The sequence below is a fragment of the Haematobia irritans genome, chromosome 2 (assembly GCF_050003625.1).
Source record: "Haematobia irritans isolate KBUSLIRL chromosome 2, ASM5000362v1, whole genome shotgun sequence".
NCBI lineage: Eukaryota > Metazoa > Arthropoda > Insecta > Diptera > Muscidae > Haematobia > Haematobia irritans.
Window position 1 is genome coordinate 187,212,542 of NC_134398.1, and position 21,854 is coordinate 187,234,395.

Below are 21,854 nucleotides of genomic sequence, written 5' to 3' on the forward strand. Positions count from 1 at the left end.
GTCCTCATTTCGTACTATAACTACAATGTTTGGATGAGATTTTATCTTTTGGATATTGCTACAAATAAAAAAATTATTTCTATAGAATATTTTGTCAAAATTTTATTGCTATAAAAAATTTTTTTCAAAATTTTATTTATATAGAAAATTTTGTCCAAATTTTATTTCCATAGAAAATTTTGTCAAAACTTTATTGCTAGAGAAAATTTTGTCAAAATTTTATTTCTATAGAAATTTTTGTCAAGATTTTATATCTAAAGAAAATTTTGTCAAAATTTTATTTCTAGAGAAAATTCTATTGAAAAATTTTTCAAATTTTTATTTCTATAGAAAATTTTATCAAAATTTTATATCTATAGAAAATTTTCTCAAAATTTTATTTCTATAGAAAATTTTCTCAAAATTTTATTTCTATAGAAAATTTTATTTCAATAGAATATTTTGTCAAAATTTTATTTCTATAAACAATTTTGTAAAATTTTTTTTTCTAGAAATTTCCATAGGAAATTTTGTCATAATTTTGTTTCTATAGAAAAAATTTTCAAATTTTTATTTTTATAGAAAATTTTCTCAAAATTTTATATCTATAGAAAATTTTCTCAAAATTTTATTTCTATAGAAAATTTTATTTCTATAGAAAATTTTATTTCAATAGAATATTTTGTCAAAATGTTATTCCTATCGAAAATTTTCTCAAAATTTTATTTCTATAGAAAATTTTATTCCTATCGAAAATTTTCTCAAAATTTTGTAAAAAAATTATTTCTGGAGAAAATTTTGTCAAAATTTTATTTCTATAGAAAATTTAGTCAAAATTTTATTTCTATAGAAAATTTAGTTAAAATTTTATTTCTATAGAAAATTTTGTAAAAATTTTATTTCTACAGAAAATTTTGTCAAAATTTAGTTTCAACAGAAAAAATTTCTCATAATTTTATTTCAATAAATTTTCTGAAGATTTTTTTCTATAGAAAATGTTGTCAACATTTTATTTCTATAGACAATTCGGTCAAAATTTTATTTCTATAGAAAATGTTGTAAAAATTTTATTTATCGAATATTTTGTGAAAATTTTATTTCTATAGAAAATTTCTACCAATCTACCAAACAGTAGAAAATCTACCATTTTTGGTAGAATTCTACCAACTGTGGCAACCGTCATTGCAGTTCATATTTAAAATTATTATTCAATTACTTTTATTCAAGAATATAATAAGAGATGAAATATATCAAAGAATATTCTCTTCCTAACAATGAAAGCGGCCAAGATCATAGCATATTTCATGGTCAATATACATCCTGCAAAAAAAACGACACACCGTCTCTTTTCTAAACAAAAAGCAACACGTTTTGATTTTCATTTATCAATATTTTTGATATCCATATAATCATACATCATTCATTGATTACTGATTCACAAAAGCCTACGATCTCCTGATTATAATGAATTAATGTTTATTCTGTGTGAATTTTTTTCTTTACAGTTGTCGAAATGGAGCGATGTGAAAGCCAACGAAGAAGGCGGTATGTATGGAATATAACATAAAATATTTATTTTATAAAAAAAATTTTTGATTTTCATATTGGCATGAAAATATTTTGTATACAAAATTTTTGATTTATTCCTTCATCCCACAGATCGCTTGTTAAGGTTCATTAGCATCGTTGCATTATATTTGACGGGGGGAGAAATCATACATTTTTGTTTTTTTTTGTATTTTGATAGAAGAAAATAAATAATTTTCAAATTTGTTTGTGTTATCAAAGAAAATCTTTAGATTTTTGCAAAACAACAAAAAAGATAAAAAATTATAAATTGTTATAATTCTACAAAGATTGATTATTTCTACCAATATTTTCATTAAGTCATAATAATTACCAAGTAATACTAATTTATTTCTTTGCACATACCCCATATGTGCATTTTGTGATTTTGGTATTGAATCCGAAAGATGCGTATTTTTCCATCACTAGCCAATACTTTCCCCATATTTTTGGAAGCATACGGCTGCCGCGACGAAATCGCCACTCATCTTTTGAATCAATCCGCGAATAGACTACGATTGCCACTCTTGCCAAAAATAATCTACCAAAATCTTAAGAAAATTTTACTAAAAATCTACCAAATTAAAAAAAAAATCGCATTTAAAAATTCTATTTCATTATTCAATTTTGTCAAAATTTTATTTTTATAGAAAATTTTGTCAAAATTTTATTTCAATAGAAAATTTTGTCAAATTTTTTTTCAATAGAAAATTTTGTCAAAATTTTATTTCAATAGAAGATTTTGTGAAAATTTTATTTCTATAGAAAATTTTGTCAAAAATTTTATTTTGCCAATATTTTATTTCTATAAAAAATTTTGTTAAAATTTTATTTCTGTAGAATATTTTGCCAAATTTTATTTCTATAGAAAATTTTGTTAAAATTTTATTTCTATAGAAAATTTTGTTAAAATTTTATTTCTATAGAAAATTTTGTTAAAATTTTATTTCTATAGAAAATTTGGTCAAAATTTTATTTCTATAGAAAATTTTGCCAAACTTTTATTTCTATAGAAAATTTTGTTAAAATTTTATTTCTATAGAAAATTTTGGCAAAATTTTATTTCTATTGAAAGTTTTGGCACAATTTCAATTCTATAGAAAATTTTGTAAAAGTTTTATTTCTATAGAAAATTTTGTCAATATTTTATTTCTATAGAAAATTTTGTCAAAATTTTTTTTCAATAGAAAATTTTTCAAAATCTTATTTCAATAGAAAATTTTGTGAAAATTTTATTTCTATAGACAATTTTGTCAATATTTTATTTCTATAGAAAATTTTGTTAAAATTTTATTTTTATAGAAAATTTTGCCAAAATTTTATTTCTATAGAGAATTTTATCAACATTTATTCATATAGATAGTTTTGTAAAAATTTTATTTCTGTAGAATATTTTGCCAAATTTTATTTCTATAGAAAATTTTGTTAAAATTTTATTTCTATAGAAAATTTTGTTAAAATTTTATTTCTATAGAAAATTTGGTCAAAATTTTATTTCTATAGAAAATTTTGCCAAACTTTTATTTCTATAGAAAATTTTGTTAAAATTTTATTTCTATAGAAAATTTTGGCAAAATTTTATTTCTATTGAAAGTTTTTTCACAATTTCAATTCTATAGAAAATTTTGTAAAAGTTTTATTTCTATAGAAAATTTTGTCAATATTTTATTTCTATAGAAAATTTTGTCAAAATTTTTTTTCAATAGAAAATTTTTCAAAATCTTATTTCAATAGAAAATTTTGTGAAAATTTTAGTTCTATAGAAAATTTTGTCAATATTTTATTTCTATAGAAAATTTTGTTAAAATTTTATTTTTATAGAAAATTTTGCCAAAATTTTATTTCTATAGAGAATTTTATCAACATTTATTCATATAGATAATTTTGTAAAAATTTTATTTCTGTAGAATATTTTGCCAAATTTTATTTCTATAGAAAATTTTGTTAAAATTTTATTTTTATAGAAAATTTTGTTAAAATTTTATTTCTATAGAAAATTTGGTCAAAATTTTATTTCTATAGAAAATTTGGTCAAAATTTTATTTCTATAGAAAATTTTGCCAAACTTTTATTTCTATAGAAAATTTTGTTAAAATTTTATTTCTATAGAAAATTTTGGCAAAATTTTATTTCTATTGAAAGTTTTGGCACAATTTTAATTCTATAGAAAATTTTGTAAAAATTTTATTTCTATAGAAAATTTTGTCAATATTTTATTTCTATAGAAAATTTTGTCAAAATTTTATTTCTATAGAAAATTTTGTCAAAATTGTATTCCTATAGAAAATTTTGTCAAAATTTTATTTCTATAGAAAGTTTTGGCACAATTTTAATTCTATAGAAAATTTTGTCAAAATTTTATTTTGTTTTGTTTTGTTATTGTTAGTTTATTCTTCAATCATTTTGTTGTTTTTGATTTCAGCTTAAAACCATGCATTGACTAAACTACAAGTGTAGCTTAACCAACAGAGGAAAAGAATGTTTGTCAAATTTATTTGGGCAAAGCTCTATAGACTGCAAGATGGTTGGATGGACGCACGTTTCAGAATTATCACATTCCTCATCAGCATCCTCTACTTGCAGCAAAACGATCAACCAATTATCAGTGTGAATTCCGGCAGTTCACTAAACCCAAATTGAACCACACTTGAACCTTCCGAAAAAAGGTTTATGATAGCCGGCCTTTGCCGAAATAAATTTGTACAAACATATCTCTTTTCCTCTGCCACTGTCAAATCATCGATTTGAGTGCAGTTGGCTGGGTTTATTTTGAGCGTGCTTCCTCTTACTTCATTCGTTGTGCTTTTTATTGTTGGTTTGAGTGAAATACAAACCAACAATAAAAAAAATATTTTTTCAAAATTTTATTTCTATAGAATTTTTTTCAAAATTTTATTGCTATAGAAAATTTTGTCAATTTTTTTGTCATTGTTGCTGTTATTGTTGTTTTTTTATTTCAGCTTAAAACCATGCATTGACTAAACTACAAGTGTAGCTTAACCAACAGAGTAACATTTTTTTTCTATAGAAAATTTTTTCAAAATTTTAATTCTATAGACAATTTTGTCAAAATTTTATTTCTATAGACTATTTTGTCAAAATATTATTCCTATAGAAAAAGTTTTTGAAAATTGTATTGCTATAGAAAATTTTGTCAACATTTTTTTCTATAGAAAATTTTGTCAAAATTTGTTTTCTATAGAAAATGTTGTTAAATTTTTTTTAGACAATTTTGTCAAAATTTTATTTCTAATGACTATTGTGTCAAAATTTTATTGCTATAGAAAATTTTGTCAAAATTTCATCTCAGTGGAAAATTTTGTTAAAATTTTATTTTGTCAATAGTTTATTTCTATAGAAAATTTTGTCAACATTTTATTTCTATAGACAATTTTGTCAAAATTTTTGTTCCTATAGAAAACATTTTTGAAAATTGTATTGCTATAGACAATTTTGTCAAAATTTTATTCCTATAGAAACAATTTTTGAAAATTTTATTGCTATAGAAAATTGTGTCAAATTTTTTTTCTATAGAAAATTTTGTATAAATTTTGTTTCTATAGACAATTTTGTAAAAATTTTATTTCTAATGACTATTGTGTCAAAATTTTATTGCTATAGAAAATTTTGTCAAAATTTTATTGCTATAGAAAGTTTTGTCAAAATTTTATTGCTATAGAAAATTTTGTCAAAATTTTATTTCTATAGAAAATTTTGTCAAAATTTTATTTCAATAGAAAATTTTATCAACATTTATTCGTATAGAAAATTTTGTAAAAATTTTATTTCTATAGAAAATTTTGTTAAAATTTTATTTTGTCAATATTTTATTTCTATAGAAAATTTTATCAAAATTTTGTTTCTATAGAAAATTTTTTCAAAAGTTTATTTCTATAGAAAATTTTGTAAAAATTTTATTTCAATATTCATTATAGGGAAGTTCGACTGTATAGAAAATTGAAGTACCTCCTACTTGGAGAGGAAGATTTTGCAAAATCTACCAAAACATCATGAATTCTACCAACCTAACAAATAGTAAAAAATCTACAATTTTTAGAAGAATTCTTCTAACTGCGGCAAGAGATGGAACACAGAAAAAAATATCACCAAAATATTTCCAATTAAAAAGTTAATTGAAGTTGAAATTTTTTTCAATTAATAAATTAATTGGTACAATTAACTATTTAATCAAGATAGAAACATTAAGTTAATTAAGTCAATGATTGAAAATTTTAAAATTTTGAATTAAAAAGTTAATTGATACAATAAACTTTTAATCAAATTCTACTAAGTCAACTAAAAAAGTGATTAACATTTTTTAAAATTTTTAATTAATTTTTTTTTTCAAACAATCAATTGTTAATCCAAATAAAAATTCTAAGCCAATTCAAAAGGTAATTGAAAATATTTACCTTTTTTAATTAATAAATTAATTCAGTTTTGCAATCAACATCAATTAAATTTTTAATTGAATCAATTAAAAAATTAATTGAAATTTGGTAATGAAATCAATTAATTTTTTAATCAAGATTTTTTTCTATGCCCAATTAAAAATTTGATTGATACTATCATTTGCGTGATTGAAGACATTTCAATTAAAAAATTAATTGGACCAATTAATTTCGTGATTGAATCAGAAAAAAAATTTTTTGTGTGAATAGACCAAATTTTTGGCTACCTCATAAGAACGAAAATGCAGATCAGGCAAGACATAAGTTATCGATCGGAATAAGTGGCAATCAGAAAGAACAATGTCTGGGCTATACGACTCACCCGTGTGACTCAGTCGTGTGCACTATAATGAGTGTGCTTGATTAACCATCTAAATATGGTCCGTGAGTAACAAATTTCCGAAAAATGATATTTCAGACTCACTTAGACCATTGCGATACCAGAAGTGGTGAACGTTTCTCTTATTAATGCGTGCTGCTCGATTCTATGTTAATCTCAACGACAAGTGTCTGTGAAATCACTTAGAGAAGCTTTGAAACACTTAGAAATGTCACTAGCATTACTGAGGGTGAATAATCATCCATCGTTGAGAAAAATTTGGTTTTTGGTCGAAACTGGGATTGAATTCATGACCTTTTATATGTAAGGTGGATAAATATAGTTTCAATATTGTCTGGTGCCTATATCCTGAAGTACGCCATCTATTGTCAATCCAGCATTTATAATTTGCGTACCCATTTTTTTTTTGTATTTTTCTGTAAATTAACAATTAACCGAGTTACGCATTTTTATATTAAGCCATATGACTATATAGAGACCTTCACTTTCTCCCAAATTATTTCCATGAATTTTCCATTTTAAGATTTATTTAAGATTTTATAAATATTTTTCACACATACAATATATAAATTCTTTAAATAATAATTTTTCGACATATTTTTTATTTGTTTATAAACATTTTGTTTGCCATATAAAAAAACACAACCTCTTTTGATTCATTAAAGAAAAAACAGAAAATTCCCAGAAGAAACCAAAACAAGTGGCACACGAACTTTTACATATTCCAGGGGACACATAGAAGGGTAAAGTAGAAATATCAATAGTTTGGCATAATAAAATAAACAGAATTTTTGGCAAATTAATAAAGGGGTCTGGCTGTGGCTTCACTCTTAGGAATTTATTACAACAGCTAGTGGTGGCTATGGGTGATTAGTAAGCATGTGTATAGATGGTAGGTGGGAGGGTGCTGATAAATTGCAAATTATAATCCACTATCAATAAAGAGGAATTTTCGTTAAGGATTATGGGACTTTTTTTATTGGTTTTCATCTTTCCGGTTTAATTTTCTTGCGTTTTTCTTTCGATACCAATTTGTCTAGAATAATGGATATGAATAATTGAATTATCACTATATAGGCTATAGGCTAGGGAATACTATATCATTAGTTTTTTCTTGGAATTTATTAAAATCAAAATGAATGGAAAAAAACAGTATCAAATGTTGTAGGTATGTATATTCCACGGGGGATTCAATTACCCCCTGATAAAAAAGTGAGAGAGAAGGTTCTCTATAACCCAATTAACGATGAGTCCCGTGTGACAAGTAAACTTGAGCGATACTCCCCTTTCCTATTATAATTAAGTGGTAGTTGTAGTGTATTTAAATTCACAAATATATATATATTTTATAATAATTGTTTTTTATTTTTATTTTTTATATACAATTTTGTTTTATTTATTTTTGTATAAAATTTTGTCTTAAATCTACTTTAGTTCAAGTGGTCCGATTGGTCCTATTTTCGGCCAGCGGGTAAATTTTTCGAATGAAAACTTCAAATGGTGTTTTGCATTTTGGAAAATTCTACACGCCTGCTAATTTCTGAAAAGGCGTATTTTCGGGTCCCGAAAGTTTTTATTGTCATTTATATTGGATTAGCACCACGGTTACCACAGTACGTAGAATTCTATCAAAAATTATAGATTATTTAAAATTTCGTAGATTGGTAGAAATCTTGATGTTTTGGTAGAATTTGGAAAATATTCCTTCCCAACTTAGAGGTACCCAGCAAACAAATTTGGAAGTTCTTCTTAAGGCACAACTTTAAAAGCACTTCCAAAAATGTCCTCCCAAAGATATTCTTTATTTTAACTGTACAGGAAGTTAATTTGAGTCAATTTTTTAATGGGAAATTTAAAATTTTATTGTTTCAATAAAATAATGCAAATTATTTAAATTTTGCCAAAAAAAAAAATGCTAAATCCTTCCGAGAAAAATTGCGAATTTTTGAAAATATTTGATGTCAAACGTTCCAGGCAAGCGTTATAATACATTAACCCCCATTTTCATAAAGCTCCGTTAGTGTTCCGTTAACTAACCAACTTTTAAATCGTATTATGGACGAAGCTGTCATCTTGCCTTTATATTCCATAGGCCATTTAGGAACTTAACTGACGAAAATTTTTCAGTTAAAGTTAACCGGAGAGAAGATATTTGCAATTTACTTTCTGTTAACTGGCAGTTAAAGCCTAACGGAGCTACATGAAAATGGCCGTAAAAATCATAAAAAAAATTAAAAATTGATTATTCGTCAAAATATCACAAAATTTCTTTATTCACATCCAAATCACTGCATTCGCATCACACCTTAAGAAGTGATGCAAATTCAGTGCAACGGCTGTTGAAATGGTGGACATCCGTCCTATGACAAGCCCATGTTAAAATCATTGCTTCTGCCACTTCCGGATCCAAAACAAAAAAAAACATTTTCACTACTTTTTTGGCGACGTTTTTTTTGCTGGGTACTTCAGAGGTACTATTCCTCTAGAAATAAAATTTTGAAAATATTTTCTATAAAAATAAAATGGTGACAACAATTTCCATAGAAATAAAATTTTGATAAAATTTCCTCTAAAATTTTGACAAACTTCCTCCCCAACAAAGTGGTACATCACAAATTTCCTCTAGAAATAAAACTTCGACAACGTTTTCTATAAAAATAAAATGTTGATATTTTCTATAGAAATAAAATTTTCATACAATTTTCATGAGAAATCAAATTTTGAAAAAATTTTCTATAGAAATGAAATTTTGAAATAAATATAATAAATATAATTTTGAAATAAATTTTTCTATAAAAATAAAATTTTGACAAAATTTTCCATAGGAATAAAATTTTGACAAAATATTCTATAGAAATAAAATTTGGACAAAAATCCTCCTCAACTAAGAGGTAGTTCACAAATTTCTTCTAGAAATAAACTTTTGAAAAAATTTCTATAGAAATTAAATTTTGAAAAATTTTCTAAAAAAAAATAAAATTTTGAAAAAATATTCTTTAGAAATAAAAATTTGACAAAATAAAATGTTGTCAAAATGTTTTATAAAATTTTGATGAAATTTCTATAGAAATAAAATTTTGTCAAAATTTTGTATAGAAATAAAATTTTGACAAAATTTTCTATAGAAATATAATTTTGACAAAATTTTCCATAGGAATAAAATTTTTACAAAATTTTCTACAGAAATATAATTTTGACAAAATTCCTCCCCAACTAAGAGCTACTTAACAAATTTCCTCTAAAACTTTGACAACATTTTCTATAGAAATAAAATTTCGATAAAATTTTCTATAGAAATAAAATTTTAACAAATTTTTTGACAAAATTTTCTATCGAAATAAAATTTTGAAAAAATTTTCTATAGAAATAAAATTTTAACAACATTTTCTATAAAAATAAAATTTTGTCAAAATTTTCTCTTGAAATAAAATTTTGACAATTTTTTCTATAGAAATAAAATTTTGAAAAAATTTTCTATAGAAATAAAATTTTGACAAAATTTTCTTTAGAAATAAAATTTTCTATAAAAATAAAATTTTGTCAAAATTGTCTCTTGAAATAAAACTTTGACAAAATATCTATAAAAATAAAATTTTCTATAAAATTAATATTTTGTCAAAATTTTCTCTTGGAATAAAATTTTGACAAAATTTTCTCTTGAAATAAAATTTTGACAAATTTTTCTGTAGAAATGAAATTTTGACAAAATTTTCTATAGAAATGAAATTTTGACAAACTTTTCTATAGAAATAAAATTTTGACAAACTTTTCTATAAAAATAAAATTTTAACAAAAGTTTCTATAAAAATAAAATTTTGATAAAATCTTCTATAGAAATAAAAGTTTGACAAAATTTTCTATAGAAATAAAATTTTGACAAAATTTTCTTTAGAAATAAAATTTTCTATAAAAATAAAATTTTGTCAAAATTGTCTCTTGAAATAAAACTTTGACAAAATATCTATAGAAATAAAATTTTTTCAAAATTTTCTCCTGAAATAAAAGTTTGACAAATTTTTCTGTAGAAATAAAATTTGGACAAAATTTTTTATAGAAATAAAATTTTGACAAAATTTTCTATAGAAATAAAATTTATATAGAAATAAAATTTTGACAAACTTTTCTATAAAAATAAAATTTTAATTAAGCCGATAGCCTTTGTAGCTAGTGCTTTAATGTTTTTTATAGTTTTTAAAATTGTAATAAATAGATAAATAAATAAATAAATAAATAAAATTTTAACAAAATTTTCTATAAAAATAAAATGTTGATAAAATCTTCTATAGAAATAAAATTTTGACAAAATTTTCTATAAAAATAAAATTTTGTCAAAATTTTCTCTGAAATATAATTTTGACAAAATTTTCCATAGGAATAAAATTTTGACAAAATTTTTTATAGAAATAAAATTTTGACAAAATTTTCTATAAAAATAAAAGTGTGATAAAGTAATAAATAAATAAAAGTTTGACAAAATTTTCTATAAAATTCAAATTTTAAAAAAATTTTCTATAAAAATAAAAGTGTGATAAAGTCTTCTATAGAAATAAAATTTTGACAAAATTTTCTATAAAAATAAATTTTTATCAAAATTTTCTCTTGAAAAAAAATTTTGATAAATTTTTCTATAGAAATAAAATTCTGACAAAATTTTCTATAGAAATAAAATTTTGACAAAATTTTCTTTAGAAATAAAATTTTCTATAAAAATATTTTTTTTTTCAAAATTGTTTCTTGAAATAAAACTTTGACAAAATATCTGTAGAAATAAAATTTTCTATAAAAATAAAATTTTGTCAAAATTTTCTCTTGAAATAAATTTTTGACAAAATTTTCTCTTGAAATAAAATTTTGACAAAATTTTTTATAGAAATAAAATTTTGACAAATTTTTTTATAGAAATTAAGTTTTGACAAAATTTTCTTTAGTAATACAATTTTGCAAAAATTTTCTATAGAACTAGTCTTTTCCGATAAATTTTTTCTTTACATTTTCCCTTTATCCCCATTTTGTAACTACTTGTAGTAAAGTAGATTTGTTTCAAAAATTTTATTTTATTTTATTCTCTTAAATTGAAATTTGAATTTAATAGTAGGAAAAGTTTTATTTGATCATTTTCCGTAACTATGTATGTCAAGTAGTACTTGTTTTCAATTCAAATACTGAAGAATCTTGACAAAGTAGGCTCTCATTCATGTGGATGAAAAGTATTTTCATTCGCCTTTGACTTCATCTTGCCCAACAGAGTACAGTGGGGAGGTATAAAAAAGTATACATAAAATTATATCGGAATTAAAACACGCCCTCAAACGGAATCAGTGTAATTTTTTTATATATATCAAAATTTTTTGTACAATCTCTTATGGAATTTCAAGCAGAACCGATGAAAGCTAAACCTTCAGGGCACCTAAGAAGACAAAACTGCTAATCTGCGATCTATATGGGTGCTATATCTAATTTTGGATCGATGTTGACTAATATGTATGTGGTTGCTAAAAGATATTTACCTTTTAGCAACGACATCGACATCACGTACCGAATTTTAGACGAATCGTGTGAAATATAAATCTGCAGGACCCCCAAGAAGTTAAATCTGGTAATCGGTTGTGGGCTCTATGAATATGAGCCCCTTTCAAAGATCCAAAGTGGGCTAACGCGAACTTACAACGATAAGGGAGGATGGTCTTTGGTTGGGGTTTATTATTTTCTTCTATAGTCAGAGTCCAAAGTGAGCTAACGCGATTCCAAAGTAATATATGTGGCCAGCTTTCGTCCGTGGTTTATGATGTTCTGCTATTAACAGAGATCAACACAAGCTAAGCGCCATAGTTGGTAGAATTCTAGCAAATATGGTAGATTTCTTACTATTTGGCAGATTGGTAGAATTCTTTATGTTTAGGTACCTCTTTAACTAAGAGGTATACATTTTTCTACAGAAATAAAATTTTGACAAAATTTTCTACACAAACAAAATTGTGACATAATTTTTTACAGAAATAACAAATTGAAAAAATTTTCTATAGAAATAAACTTTTTACAAAATATCCTACAGAAATAAAATTTTGACAACATTTTCTACAGAAATAAAATTTTGACCGAATTTTCTATAGAAATAAAATTTGACAAAATTTTCTATAGAAATATAATTTTGAGAAAATTTTCTATAGTAATAACATTTTGACCGAATTTTCTATAGAAATAAAATTTGACAAAATTTTCTATAGAAATAAAATTTTGAATTTTTTTTATAAAAATAAAATTTTGCAAAAATTTTCTATAGAAATAAAAGTTTGCAAAAATTTTTTATAGAAATAAAATTTTGCAAAAATTTTCTATAGAAATACAATTTTGCAAAAATTTTCTATAGAAATACCAAATATGGTAGATTTCTTACTATTTGGAAAATTGGTAGAATTCGTTATGTTTAGGTACCTCTTCATACATTTTTCTATAGAAATAAAATTTTGAAAAAATTTTCTACATAAACAAAATTTCTACAGAAATAACAAATTGACAAAATTTTCTATAGATATAAAATTTTGACAAAATTTTTACAGAAATAAAATTTCGATGAAATTTTATATAGAAATAAAATTTTGACAGCATTTGCTGTAGAAATAAAATTTTAACAAAATTCTCTATAGAAATTAAATTATGACAAATTTTGCTCTAGAAATAACATTTTGGCAAATTTTGCTACAAAAATAAAATTTTGACAAAATTTTCTATAGAAATAAAATTTGTGCCATAATTTTCTACAGAAATAACAAATTGACAAAATTTTCTATATATATAAAATTTTGACAAAATTTTCGGTAGCAATAAAATTTTGACAAAATTTTCTATAGAAATAAACTTTTTACAAAATATTCTATAGAAATAAAATTTTGACAAAATTTTCTATAGAAATAAAATTTGACAAAAATTTTTATAGAATTAAAATTTTGACAAAATATTCTATAGAAATAAAATTTTGACCGAATTTTCTATAGAAATAAAATTTGACAAAATTTTCTATAGAAATAAAATTTTGAGAAAATTTTCTATAGTAATAAAATTTTGACCGAATTTTCTATAGAAATAAAATTTGACAAAATTTTCTATAGAAATAATATTTTGAATTTTTTTTATAAAAATAATATTTTGCAAAAATTTTCTATAGAAATAAAATTTTGCAAAAATTTTTTTATAGAAATAAAATTTTGCAAAAATTTTCTATAGAAATACAATTTTGCAAAAATTTTCTATAGAAATACCAAATATGGTAGATTTCTTACTATTTGGAAAATTGGTAGAATTCGTTATGTTTAGGTACCTCTTCATACATTTTTCTATAGAAATAAAATTTTGAAAAAATTTTCTACATAAACAAAATTTCTACAGAAATAACAAATTGACAAAATTTTCTATAGATATAAAATTTTGACAAAATTTTTACAGAAATAAAATTTCGATAAAATTTTATATAGAAATAAAATTTTGACAACATTTGCTATAGAAATAAAATTTTAACAAAATTCTCTATAGAAATTAAATTATGACAAATTTTGCTCTAGAAATAATATTTTGGCAAATTTTGCTACAAAAATAAAATTTTGACAAAATTTTCTATAGAAATAAAATTTGTGCCATAATTTTCTACAGAAATAACAAATTGACAAAATTTTCTATATATATATAAAATTTTGACAAAATTTTCTGTAGCAATAAAATTTTGACAAACTTTTCTATAGAAATAAACTTTTTACAAAATATTCTATAGAAATAAAATTTTGACAAAATTTTCTATAGAAATAAAATTTGACAAAAATTTTTATAGAATTAAAATTTTGACAAAATATTGTATAGAAATAAAATTTTGAGAAAATTTTCTATAGTAATAAAATTGTGACCGAATTTTCTATAGAAATAAAATTTGACAAAATTTTCTATAGAAATAAAGTTTTGACAACATTTTCTATAGAAATGAAACTTTGACAAAAGTTTCTATAAAAATAAAATTTTGACAAAATCTTCTATAGAAATAAAATTTGACAAAAATTTTTATAGAAATAAAATTTTGATGAAGTATTCTATAAAAATAAAATTTTGACAAAATTTTCTATCGAAATAAAATTTTGACAAAATTTTCTATAGAAATAAAATCTTGAGAAAATTTTCTATAAAAAAAAATTAATAGAAATAAAATTTTGACAAAATTTTCTATAGAAATAAAATTTTGACAAAATTTTCTATAGAAATAAAATTTGTGCCATAATTTTCTACAGAAATAACAAATTGACAAAATTTTCTATATATATATAAAATTTTGACAAAATTTTCTGTAGCAATAAAATTTTCTATAGAAATAAACTTTTTACAAAATATTCTATAGAAATAAAATTTTGACAAAATTTTCTATAGAAATAAAATTTGACAAAAATTTTTATAGAATTAAAATTTTGACAAAATATTCTATAGAAATAAAATTTTGAGAAAATTTTCTATAGTAATAAAATTGTGACCGAATTTTCTATAGAAATAAAATTTGACAAAATTTTCTATAGAAATAAAGTTTTGACAACATTTTCTATAGAAATAAAATTTTAACATTATATACCTGAACCGTTGTAATGAGAGTTTCTACAGATTGAAGCAAAAATGTCTTTCGCAATAAAAGATAGAAAACTAATAAGAAGACAGCGTAGATAGAAAACTAATAAGAAAGGTTGCACCTGAAAGTATGCAATGAAGATGTTCTGTAGTATAAAAATCGAGTTACTCCGCTCAGGTACTAGTTTCAAGGAGTGTTTTTCGATAAAATGGATGTAAAATAATTTTTAAATCTATTAAGATATTCTTAGAAAAAAAGTGATTTCACAATTCTATTAAATGCATTTAATTCCAATTGTTTCTTTATGAAATCGTGTTCCCCCTTCTGGTCCACTTTTCATTATTTAGTGTACCCCATTCTATTTGGAATGCCACTATATTCATGCCACTGTTCAATTGTTAATTCGTCTGGTCGTTGGTTTGCCAGTAAATGCCAGACATATTCTATAATCCTAGGATATCTGCCTTTTGTTCTTATGCTATTGCCTCTTGTCAACACCTCCCCCTCTCTCTTTATTGGCAATTCTGTCTCTTTAAATACTTATCTTTCCATTTTGTCATGGGGGTTTTGAGGTCAATCAATAAATGCTGAAAGGATAATAAACGGAATGTGAATGTATTCGCGCGTTTATCCACAATTCTGTTATAGCTTGTCGGTATGGATGTACAGAGAATTGTGCACGCTAAACTAAATGAATAGAAAGAAATTCATTCATGACATGAATTGTAAACGTGTACTTGAGTAATGTAAAACAGAGCGGTGGGGAGAAAAAGGGGACAATAAATTTTAAAATTTAATAAAATTAAAAAAACTAATATGCACAAAAAAATCTTATTTTGCAAAATTTTTTTTCTTTGGAAAATTTTGTCAAAATTTAATTTCTGTAGGAAATTTTGTAAAAAATTTATTTCTATAGAAAATTTTTACAACATTTTATTTCTATAGAAAATTTTTACAAAATTTAATTTCTATAGCAACTGTTTACAAAATTTTTACAATATTTTATTTCTATGGAAAATATTGACAATATTTTATTTTTATAGAAAATGTTGAACAAATTTTATTTCTATAGAACATTTTTACAAAATTTTATTTCTACAGAAAATTTGACAACATTTTATTTCTATAGACAATTTTGAAAAAAATTGTTTCTATAGAAAATTTTTGCAAAATTTTATTTCTATAGAATTTTTGTCAAAATTTTATTTCTGCAGAAAATTTTGTCAAAATTTTATTTCTATAGAAAATTTTGTTAAACTTATATTTCTATAGAAAATTATGACAAAATTTTATTCAATAGAAAATTTTTTCATAATTTTATTTCTATAAAAAATGTTGTCAAAATTTTATTTCTATAGAAAATGTAAAAATTTTGTTGGTATAGAATGAAGATAGAGGAAGCACGCTTCAGGTATATAATGTTAAAATTTTATTTCTACAGAAAATTTTGTCAAAATTTTATTTCTATAAAAATTTTTGCAAAATTTTATTTCTATAGAATTTTTGTCAAAATTTTATTTCTATAGAATATTTTGTCAAAATTTTATTTCTATAGAAAATTTTTGCAAAATTTTATTTCTATAGAATTTTTGTCAAAATTTTATTTCTACAGAAAATTTTGTCAAAATTTTATTTCTATAGAAAATTTTGTTAAACTTATATTTCTATAGAAAATTATGACAACATTTTATTTCTATAGAAAATGTAAAAATTTTATTGGTATAGAATGAAGATAGAGGAAGCGCGCTCAAGATTAAACCCAGCCAACTACATTCAAATCGATGATTTGAGTTTGTCAAAGGAAAAGAGATATGCTTGCAAATTTGTTTAGGCAGTAGCCGACTATCAAACCTTTTTTCGGAAGGTTCAAGTGTAGTTCACTTTGGGTTGAGTGAATTACAAGAATTTATTCTGATAATGGGTTGATAGTTTTGCTGCAAGTAGAGGATGCTGATGAGGAATGTGGTAATTCCGAAACAGCTGTACATCCAACCATCTTGCAGTCTATAGGGCTTTGCCCAAATAAATTTGACAAGAACACTTTTCCTCTGTTTGTTAAGCTACACTTGTAGTTTAGACAATGCATGGTTTTAAGCAGAAATCAAAAACAACAATACTGGTATAGAAAATTTTGAAAAAAAAAATATTTTTATAGGAAATTTTTGCAAAATTTCATTTCTATAGAAAATATTGTTAAACTTATATTTCTATAGAAAATTTTGTCAAAATTTTATTTCCATAGAAAATTTTATAAAAATTTTATTTCTATAGAAAATTTTGTTAAAATTTTATTGCTATGGAAAATTTTGTCAAAATTTTATATCTATAGAATATTTTGTCAAAATTTTATTTCTAAAGAAAATTTTGTCACAACTTTATTTTGGTAGGAGATTTTGGCAAAATTATATTTCTAAAGAAAATTTGGGCCACATTTTATTTCTATAGAAAATTTTTACAAAATTTGATTTCTTTAGAAAATTTTTTGAAAATTTTATTTCTATAGAAAATTTTAACAAAATTTTATTTCTATTGAAAATTTTGATAAAATTTTATTTCTATTGAAAATTTTGATAAAATTTTATTTCTATAGAAACTTTTGATAAAATTTCATTTCTATAGACAATTTTGAAGAAATTTATTTCTATAGAACATTTTGAAGAAAATTATTTCTATAGAAAATTTTGAAGAGAATTATTTCTATAGAAAAGTTTTGCAAAATTTTATTTCTACAGAAAATTTTGCTAAATTTTATTTCTGTAGAAGATTATATTTCTGTAGCAAATTTTGGCAAAATTTTATTTCTATACAACATTTTTGCATACTTTTATTTCTATAGAAAATTTTGTCAAAATTTTATTTCTATAGAAAATGTCAAAATTTTATTTCTATAGAAAATTTTATCAAAATTTTATTTCTATAGATAATTTTCACAAAATTTTATTTCTATAGAAAGATTTGTCATAATTTTATTTTTATAGAATATATTGACAAAATATTTTTTCTATAGAAAATGTTTTTAACTATTTCTATAGAAAATTTGGATAAAATTGTATTTCTATGGTATGTTATATTTGATCGGTCAAAATTTTATTTCTAAAGAAAATTTTGTAAAAATTGTATGTCTGTAGAAAATGTTTATTTCTATAGAAAATTTTGTCAAAATTTTATTTCTATAGATTTATAAAAATTTTATTTCTGTACAAAATTTTATTTCTATAGGAAATTTTGTCAAATTTTATTTCCATAAAAAATTTTGTCAAAACTTTATTTTGGTAGGAGGTTTTGTCAAAATTATATTTCTAAAGAAAATTTTGACAAAATTTTATTTCTATAGAAAATGTTTACAAAATTTTATTTCTATAGAAAATTTTTACAAAATTTTGTTTCTATAGAAAATTTTTACAAAATTTTGTTTCTATAGAAAATTTTGAAGAAATTTTATTTCTATAAAAAATTTTTACAAAATTTTATTTCTATAGAAAATTTTTACAAAATTTTATTTCTATAGAAAATTTTTACAAAATTTTATTTCTATAGAAAATTTTGACAACATTTTATTTCTATTGAAAATTTTGATAAAATTTTATTTCTATTGAAAATTTTGATAAAATTTTATTTCTATTGAAAATTTTGATAAAATTTTATTTCTATTGAAAATTTTGATAAAATTTTATTTCTATAGAAAATTTTGACAAAATTTTATTTCGATAAGAAATTTTGTCAAAATTTTATTTCTGAAGGAAATTTGTGAAATATCATATAAGTGAAGAGGAATGTTTTGCAAAATCTACTAAAACATCAAGAATTCTACTAATCTACCATACAGTAAAAAAATACCATTTTTGGTAGAATTCTACCAACTGTGGCAACCGTGCCCCTGAGTCGATCTAGCCACATCCATTCGTCCGTTGTCTCCATGACAACATTTTTGTGATCAAAGTCTAGCAGTTTTAGTCCTATCGACTCGCACAAGTCTGTGTTTTTGGTCAGAATAGAACTCTAGTAATTTTAGAAGAAATTGGCTCAGATTTAGATACAGCTACCATATATATCTTTCGACCGATTTACACTCATATGACATGATATATGCCATACTTTTACTCCGATTTAGGTGAAGTTTTGCACAGAGAATTGAATTAGCATTCTAGCTATGAATGTCAAATTTTGTAAAATCGGTTCAGATTTAGATATAGCTCAAAAATATATAGAAAATGTAGATTTACAAAGTCGTGCAGAGTATAATATAGTCGGCTACGCCGGACATTAGACAAATAATTTTCTTGGAATACTGGAGATCCACTGATTGATTAATTATTAATTAAAAAAATCTTGATATATATAAGATTAATTTTGAGGAAATCTGATCCTTTATTTAGTTTTTTTTTTATTTTTATTTTTTTTTATTTTAGGAAACAGTTTTGGAAATCAATTCCAAAGTACTTATCTAAAGATCAAAATCCAATACAATCTGTTTCTGTGGATGTAGAAACACCAATACGATTTCGTGTCTGTAAAAAGGTTTTGCCTCCTGTTTTTCAGCCTAATATTCGTAACCAAATCGAAATCGTTATTAGTTTTCTCCCAACTCCCCCTCATTTCTTTCATATTGTCGACGCTTTTGCCATCTACCATACTCAATTACAAACGCGACCTATACCAACTTTTGTCATATTGACTTAGGACTATGTCACCATTCCATTCCATTCCATTCATACATTTCCACGTTCACGTTGCAAAGAGAATACGTGTGCTCGTTAAAAATCCATATTAAAACAAAAGAATTCCCAAGTAGGAAAAAAAGTTCATTGCTCGACAGAATTTTAATTCGTTATAATAAAGAAGCATAAAAAATTTATCCAATTGGGTTTTAAATTAAAATTTAGAAAATTTACAGTAGACTTTATTTATTCTTTCTCTATGATAGGTTTAAATTATTTTACGTTTAAATTATTTACTGGCCTGAACTTTAGAGTTTTTTAAGATTGAAGTCTAAAATGATATGCTGAAGTTTGTCGCTGGACAATTCGTGTCTCGGTCCACGAATTTGGAACCCTCCACCACAGGATTACCATCGTGGTGCTTTTTAAATCAGATTTAAATTACAAGCCCGGAGTCGACTCCGTAGTCGAACTCAAGACTAATGAGAAGTGCTGCAGTCGGAATTAAAGTCGAACACAATTGGCTTGACTCAATAGAAATTGTGGAGATTTCATAACCCTCGCCATAGGGGGTATACTAACCTTGTCATTCGTTTGTAATGCATCGACATATTGGCCTCAGATCCCATAAATCTATGCATTATTGATCTGGTGAAATTCTGACACGATCTAGCAATGTCTGTCTGTCCATCTGTTAATATCACGGTAATATAACTTCTAAACGAAACAAGCTATCAGCTTGAAACATGGAACTAGTAGTAAGTTAATAATGTAGGTCAGAGGATACTGAAAATGGGTCATGTCAGATAGCTCTTACTGGGTAACCTCTGAAAGAGAAACTGTCATAAAATTTTTACAAAATTTTGTATAGAAATAAAATTTTGACACAATTTTCTTTAAAAAGGAAATTTTGAAAAACTCTTGCGTAGAAATAAAATTTTGGCAAAATTTTCTATAGAAATAAAATTGGTGAACTACCAGAATTTGTTCTGATAATTGGTTGATAGTTTTACTGCAAGTAGAGGATGCTGATGAGGAATGTGGCAATTCCAAAACGTGCGTCCATCCAACCATATTGCAGTCTATAGGGCTTTGCCCAAATAAATTTGACAAACATTCTTATCCTCTGTTGGTTAAGCTACTTTTGTAGTTTAGTCAACGCAATGGTTTGTAAGCTGATATAAAAAAAAAAAAAAAACAAATAAAATGTTGACAAATTATTCTACAGAAATAAAACTTTGTAAAAATTTTCTACAGAAATAAAATTTTGACAAAATTTTCTACAGAAATAAAATTTTGATAAAATTTTCTATAGAAGAAGAATTTTGCAAAAAAATCTATAGAAATAAAATTTTGACAATATTATCTATAGAAATAACATTTTTAAAACGCATTTTTCATGACTGATGCACACTCGAGAATGTTTTGTTGTATGATAGGCTAATGGCTAATTTATTAACCTATCATTACTGGTTATTTTTATGGTTGGTCAGTTACTTTTATTGGACGATCTAAAATTTTGACTAAAGTGTCTATAGATATAAAACTTTGACAAAATTGTCCATAGAAATGAAATTTTGACAACATTTTCTATAGAAATAAAATTTTGACAACATTTTCTATAGAAATAAAATTTTGACGAAATTTTTTATAGAAATAAAATTTTGAAAAAAATTCTATAGAAATAAAATTTTGAAAATTTTGAAAAATTTTGACAAAATTTTCTATAGAAATGAAATTTTGAAAAAATTTCTATAGATATAAAATTTTGACAAAATTTTCTATAGAAATAAAATTTTGACAAATTTTTCTATAGAAATAAAATTTTGACAAAATTTTCTATAGAAATAAAATTTTGACAAAATTTTCTATAGAAATTAAATTGTGACAAAGTTTGCTCTAGAAATAAAATTTTGCTACAAAAATAAAATTTTGACAAAATTTTCTATAGAAATGAAATTTTGAAAACATTTCTATAGAAATAAAATTTTGACAAAATTTTCTAAAGAAATAAAATTTTGACAACATTTCTATAGAACTAAAATTTTGACAAAATTTTCTATAGAAATAAAATTTTGACAAAATTTTCTATAGAAATTACATTGTGACAAATTTTGCTCTAGAAATAAAATTTTGACAAATTTTGCTACAAAAATAAAATTTGACAAAATTTTCTATAGCAATAAAATTTTGACAAAATTTTCTATAGCAATAGATTTTTGACAAAATTTTCTATAGAAATAAACTTTTTACAAAATATTCTATAG

General features: G+C 22.8%; 1 protein-coding gene across 1 annotated transcript in view; it reads left to right on the forward strand.

Moving 5' to 3' along the window:
* Positions 1-1,488: 1,488 nt before the first annotated feature.
* Trpgamma (Transient receptor potential cation channel gamma) overlaps positions 1,489-21,854 on the forward strand; it is a 97,657-nt gene continuing 77,291 nt past the window's right edge. Inside the window, exon 1 of the mRNA XM_075297044.1 lies at positions 1,489-1,524. The gene's annotated coding sequence lies outside the window, so the exon portion shown is untranslated. The remainder of the gene's footprint in view (positions 1,525-21,854) is intronic.